Source organism: Pteropus vampyrus, unplaced genomic scaffold (genome assembly GCF_000151845.1).
Source record: "Pteropus vampyrus isolate Shadow unplaced genomic scaffold, Pvam_2.0 Scaffold99, whole genome shotgun sequence".
In the NCBI taxonomy this organism is placed as follows: Eukaryota; Metazoa; Chordata; class Mammalia; order Chiroptera; family Pteropodidae; genus Pteropus; species Pteropus vampyrus.
The window spans coordinates 661,546-668,044 of record NW_011888880.1 but is presented as its reverse complement, the minus strand read 5'-3'; positions in this window follow the sequence as shown (position 1 = coordinate 668,044).

The window sequence follows — 6,499 nt, the reverse complement described above, 5'->3', positions numbered from 1 at the left end:
CTGAACAGTTATTGGCTTTTGATTTAAATAGATCTCCTCCCTTCGAAAGGAGAACCCATCAAGGGGAGTTTGATCTTATTTTCTGAGGGCATCCTTTTTTTTTTTTTTTTGTCTTTTTTATCCTGTAGAATCATGTGATAGGATAGAAAACCTTCACACATAACCAACCTGCACATGCACTGTATACACACTCCTTTAAACATGAGTTAAATTCTCACTCGCGATTCCAGATGGTCATATTAGAATGAGAACATTCATTGTTGAGAAAATTTAGTCTAGATTATTTCCTTAGAGTATTCTTGTTGGAAATTCAAAGACGTGTGTGTGTGTGTGTGTGTGTGTGTGTGTGTGTGTGTGTGTGTGAAATGTTATCAGAAACTAATGCTATTGACCACTGTTTCTGGTTGAACATTAGTTTCTTCGGCAAAACTTTCAGGTAAAATTTTATGTTGTATTGCCCCATATATACTGCTCAATACAGAATCCACACCAGGTGAATGGAGTCATCCATCTTAGTGTTTCCAAAGAAAGTACTGTCCAGGTATTGATTTTATTTTCTAAGGGATTAACTTTGTCCATTTGGAAATTGCCATTATATAATTGCTCACTTTGGCACTTGGCCAGGATAACAGTTTTCACAATTCATCGTCTTGCTCTTATGAAATCTGCCACCTATTTTGTTAATAAATAAAATAGGTCGGAATCTGGGCATTAGCTCAAATCTAGAAGCCAGAATTTCCGGTAACACAGCATATTCTTTATATTATTGCTCAGGACTTCGCTTTTAGAATTCTCAGCATCCAGCATCAAGACATGAGAATATCTATCAAATCAGCATACGTCACTTCAATAATTTTAGAAAATAAAATTTCTAGAGATCACAGTCCCATGCTAAACCAGCAAAGCCTAGAAAGATGTAATGTCCAGGTGCCCAGAAAATTAAGGTAGATTAATTGCTCTAAGAGTTGAGTCCTAGTTTTAGTTGTACAACTTAATTACTGCGTGACCTTTGAAACCCCCACCTCCAGATTTGTAAAATGGAGATGTCATCTTCCCTGACTGCTTCACAGAAGGTGTCTGAAAGCTGCCTTAAACAGTAGAGCCCTATCTATCCAGAATGAAAGTGTTATTATTGATGGAAGATCATGGGAAGAGGTGTTTCAGTGCCTGTTGGCATCTATTTGCAATTGTTACTGTGTTGTTGCTTTTCAAAAGGCACATTAGACAGTGTTTTTTGTCTGCAAGTCTCTCGATGTGATCATTTTTCCACATTCCCATTCTTCACACTCTGTATGAACAGGGCTCAATGTTTCTTTTTTTTTTTCCCCCAGAGAAATTGTAAGTTTATTTGAGCCAAAACTGACAATTGCAAGGAAGCAAGATCTCAAATGCCCCTCAACGTTTCTTCACGTGCTTTGCACTAACAACTTTCAGCAGTAGATGTGAAACAATGCATAGGCTTGAGAGATGGAACATTATTCTTATTAAGATTGCTCTGGTGTAGCAGTAATTCCTGGTGAGTATATCAACAACCAATGTATAACCACAAATTCTAAGTTCCACATTTTGTTCACTGCCATGTCTCCAGCATCTAGAACAGTGCCTGGCACAGAGAAGGCAATAAAACTTCCCCAAATCAATTAACTAACACTAATATAACTAGTGCCATTGGCACATCTACCTATAAAGATCAAATATTTTTTGTAAGCACACATTATATGGCTCCTCTCCAGGGTGTTGGTTATGTGCCATCTTAAGTCTGCCGAAATTCAGGATTTCCAAAGCAAGAGCAGCAATCATCGACCTGCTTGATAAATGTTATATATAATATTTATATCTGTTTTACATGTACATAAAACATGTACATGATATGATTTGGTACTTAGTGGTTCTTAGAAATTAAAAAAAAGTTTCTATTAACTGAAATGTTCATGGCACAGAATGTCACAACTAGAAGGTTCTCTTAACTATTAAACAGGAAGAATTATTAATTTCTAGCTGTATTCAGATCTTCCTGATTTGAAGTTGATTTTATTTTTTCTACCTCTTTGAGGAAATTATGCAATTGATATAACAAAATCTTTCGTGTTAGCAAATCTTACAGTGCCTGAATATTGTCATCTTGAAAATTGGCTTATATTGTGCAACAGAATAAATAAGGATTAGGGTTAATTTTGTTTTGATCTCAGAATGTACGCTAAACTTCCTTTTGAGAATAAACCCCTTTAACCAGCTTGACTTATGGTATTTTGTCTGTTTTAATATCGAAACTATAGACTACAGAAAAAAAATCTTTTCTCATTATGGAGACTTCCCTGAAATGATTTTGATAAGTACACATTCTACTCAGTGCATTTCTATAGCTCCATAATGAACAATTTTTATTTACTCTATATTCTATCTCCTCAGATTACAAACTATAGGACAAAAAGATAAACCTCAAATCTCTCATCCCTGTGTCACCATCTATTTCTTTAGAAGCTTCAGGGCTCTCTTACAAATTAGTACGATTGTAGTGTGGTCACTGCACTGGGGCAATCAGCATTCATTATGAACATACAAAAAAAATGTAGTTTAACAACAAAATAAAAATTTGCGATCTTAGCTGAGCTATTGCTCTTATTCACACATCACATAGTACCAATGGCAGGAAATGTTTATGTCAACTCTGTCAGATTAGAAGAACATGCCCCTTTTTTAAGACTGGGATCTGGGTGGTGATATGCTGTCATTTTTATTTTTAAATTCAGATAAAAATGTTTAATTACATTCTCTCTGGGTTTGACACCAAACATATACTTGTTTAAATATGTGTAGCCAAGCTAATTCAAACTAACTTATTTAATTCCCCCCTAAGAGTGCCTGGAAATCTATCCGCATATCTAATTGTGACTTCTTGAACAATAAGGTCGAGTCTGAGTAACTAGTGAACCGTCAATCTACCTTTGCGGACAAATGAGTTATTCCTTCTCATGTTCAGAAATCAAATCAGAACCAAAGTTCAAATTTGGTCTGGTGACCATAATAGATAGATCAAATTTTCGTGAATTAAAACTAACACAAACCATTTCTTCCTTCTCATTGCAACCTCCCTTTACCACGCCGAGTCTGGAGAGCTCCTGCCTGGTGCCTTACCAAGGTCTTATCGTTCCCATGTCCATGCCCCAGATCGTTTATTCTACAAAAAGTCGTGGAGTCTCTAATGAGTTTGGGGGACCTTAGGGACACAAAGATCATAAGACACAGTCAATACTTCATGCCTATTATAGGCTGGAGAGGAAGGAAGAAGGTACCCGAATATTTTTTGAACTGGATCTTGAAGATAAAGTGGAAAGTGAATTCCAAGGGAAGGGTGCAAAGTGAGCTTAAGAATTAAAGCAGGAAAGATGGGCCGTGGTTGTCAACAGCGTACCCACGAGGCCTCGTGCCACCTACCAGTGACAGAGAAACCTTGCTTCCCTCTGAGCTTTGCCACAGTATTGAGGCACAACTACATGACGTCAAAAATGTTACATAAAAAGAACCCAGAGCACTTGCTCAGAGCTAAGTCGTGTCAATCTAAGTGCTCAGAACCACTTGGAATAATCTGTAAACTTGGTTATTTTATTAAATAACCAAGCTGGGATTACGCAGCTGGGAGGTGGGAAATGGCCTCTGCCGGCTTCTGTGGAACATCTATTTGGACACTGAGGGAAATTTATTTGCTGGGGGAAAAGGAGCAGCTGTGCATTGGGCCCTTCAGCTCGGCCGTCATTCTGATTCCCTTCAATCTTCTTGCACTCTTTTCTGTAAAATAAACCCACTTTGCAGTGACTTTTGGAGTCGTGTTAATGACCTTGTGACAAACAGCGAGTTGTCCAAATTGACTATATTTCTTCCCACCCACCTTCTATCCAAGCAAAATTAATAACTATCTCCTTTCTCTTTTCCTAATCGTTGAACCACTGGTTTGTTTAATGCTGAACAACCAGCATTGCTAGTTTGTTTATGTGTCTCTTGCTCCATAATAAAAAGTGAGTGCATCCAGGCCAGGAGCCGTGTCTCTTCATCAACTTATCCCCAGAGAATGGCGTAGAGCCGTGCACAGCACCTTATCACATGGAACTGGTGCGTGGAGCACTCACTGGGAGTCGGAATAGGAGCATCGGTGGTTGGACTCCACCAGAAATCAGATCACGTAGAGCCACGCAGGCTCTGTGAAGGCATTTGTGGACCCAAGGAAAGTGATCTCAACTGTTTCTTACATACCCTGCCTATTTAATGATTCAGTGATGCCTTAAGGGAGATATCGTTGTTATTTCTTTGTTATAGATGAGGAGGCTGAACCTCATCAAAATTAAGTAACTTGCCCCAGGTCTCTCATCCAGTAAATGGAGAGGCAAGACTGGAATGTAGCACTGTGGGATACTCACTGTGGGATACTTAATTATTACTTTATACTTCCACTCCAGGAATTCTAAGTCACATCATGATGGCAAGCAGGTGAGTTAAGCATCCTTCTATGTCAACAGGGACATCATCTGTGTGGTCACACTGAGAATCAGAACTAACGCTTCCTGTTATAAATCAGTAAGTCTTAGTTGCACACTTGTTTCCAACTGGAGTCTGAGATAAAGATCATCAGACAGATTCTAAATGCCTCTTCAGACAGATTGGTCCCAGGACAGCAGAGGAAGCGCAATTTGTTCCTCTCCTTGTATATTTCCCATTGAAGATGGCACCTCTGACAAAGCCCGTGGGTCACGTTATGCGTCTATCTGGAACCAGAGCATCTTGCCTAACAGGATCCAGGAAATTGAAGCATGAGCTTCCATTGCCCTTCCCCTCCCCCACCTTCTTAAGAAGATTCTGTTTGTGCCGCTGTGCTGGGGAGTGCGACAGGTGGGAGAAGGGGTAAAAACTGAGAGGAACTTGGCTGACTAAACAAGAAAGGGCATGATGAAAGAGGAGGCTGGGGGAGGGGATGAATAGGAAGTGAGCAAGAGTCCTGAGGGAGCGGGAAAGAAGAGAGACTTGGGGAGAACACCTGCTACACAGCGGCAGAGACATCTAAAGAGGACATTAAAGAAACTCTGCTCTCGTGTTGAGAAGTGTTAATACATCTTACAACCCCCTCAAGGAAAACCATATTCTTCAGTCTTAAGAGGATAAAATGTCACCACAGCAAGATGGGACTTAAGAGGGATGTGAGAACCCATGGTTTCCCTGGACTTCACTTGTATCTGGCAGGACCTTAGGAATCTCTTTCTCACATGTAAGCGAGTATAGACAGGTGAAAAAACTTAGTCCACGTCATCTACGTGCTCTGCTGTATTACTTAGTTGTGAATGAACGTATGCATAAACAACCTCTTTTCAAAGGGAAAGTAAAGTAACTCACAAAATAATATGTAATTCACGATATAAAATATAAGCAAACTTCCATTTTATCATGGATCTGAACAGACACTGCTCCCCTTCCATAAAATATGAGAGAAAATCTTTTTAAAGCAAAATTTAAATATAGAAATATATTTTATTTATGTGTACAAATAATATTATGTAAAACAACATTTAAATACATACTCATTTAGTATATATCATATATAATATATATAAGCCAAATATGTGTGTGTTTGAAACAAGAAGGGAAACTTACAATGAGTCAGAAACTGAGAAATTCCAAAAAAAAACAGGAAGATAAGGAGCTGTGAAAAAAGGACAGCCATATGGAAAAAATGCCATCCAGGACTTAAAAAAAAAAAAATCTACTGCAAAAGGTACAGGAGCAAACCTAAGGGCATTCTGAACTCCGAAGAGGTAGAAGCTCAAGGCAGAAAGGGCACCACGTGGCACTGGTTGGATTGCTCGAGAGAAAGCAACGTGTGAGTCATCTTCAGGACAGATACCACAACAGGCAAGGCTGACTGAAAGCAGAAACTGTGGGTGTTACAGTTTGGTTTCAAGAGTCAGGGCAGAGGCTGGGTGGCCTGGCCACATAGGGAAGAAACAAGAAAACACACGACTGGATCATCACAAGCCTGGAGGCACAGCCCAAGCCTTTCACTGGGCCCTGGAAAGAGGACAAGAGCTTCATCCAGCCCATCCTCCTGAGCCAGCTGTATGACAGAGGCAGTAGGCAGCCCAGAGAGAATGCCAAGCACAGTACGGTACTCAACCAGGGTGGCAGTAGCATGAGAGATGAGAAAAAGTAGATAAGGAGATAAGCAAAAAGGAAATGAGAAAAGCAAAAAGTAGATGAAGTTAGAAGTAAGGTTACCATACAAAAGGGATGACAGGAGATCTTCTACATTTGTTAGATGTGGTTCATGAACGGAGCCTTCAATCACCAGTACAAAATGTATTAATTTGCTAGGGCTGCCAAAGCAAAGTACCACAGCATATCTGTGCCCTAATCTCCTCTTCTTACAAGGACACCAGTCATATTGGGTTAGGATCTATGCTAATGAACTCATTTTAACTTAATAATCTCTTGAAAGACTCTATTTCCAAATACAGCC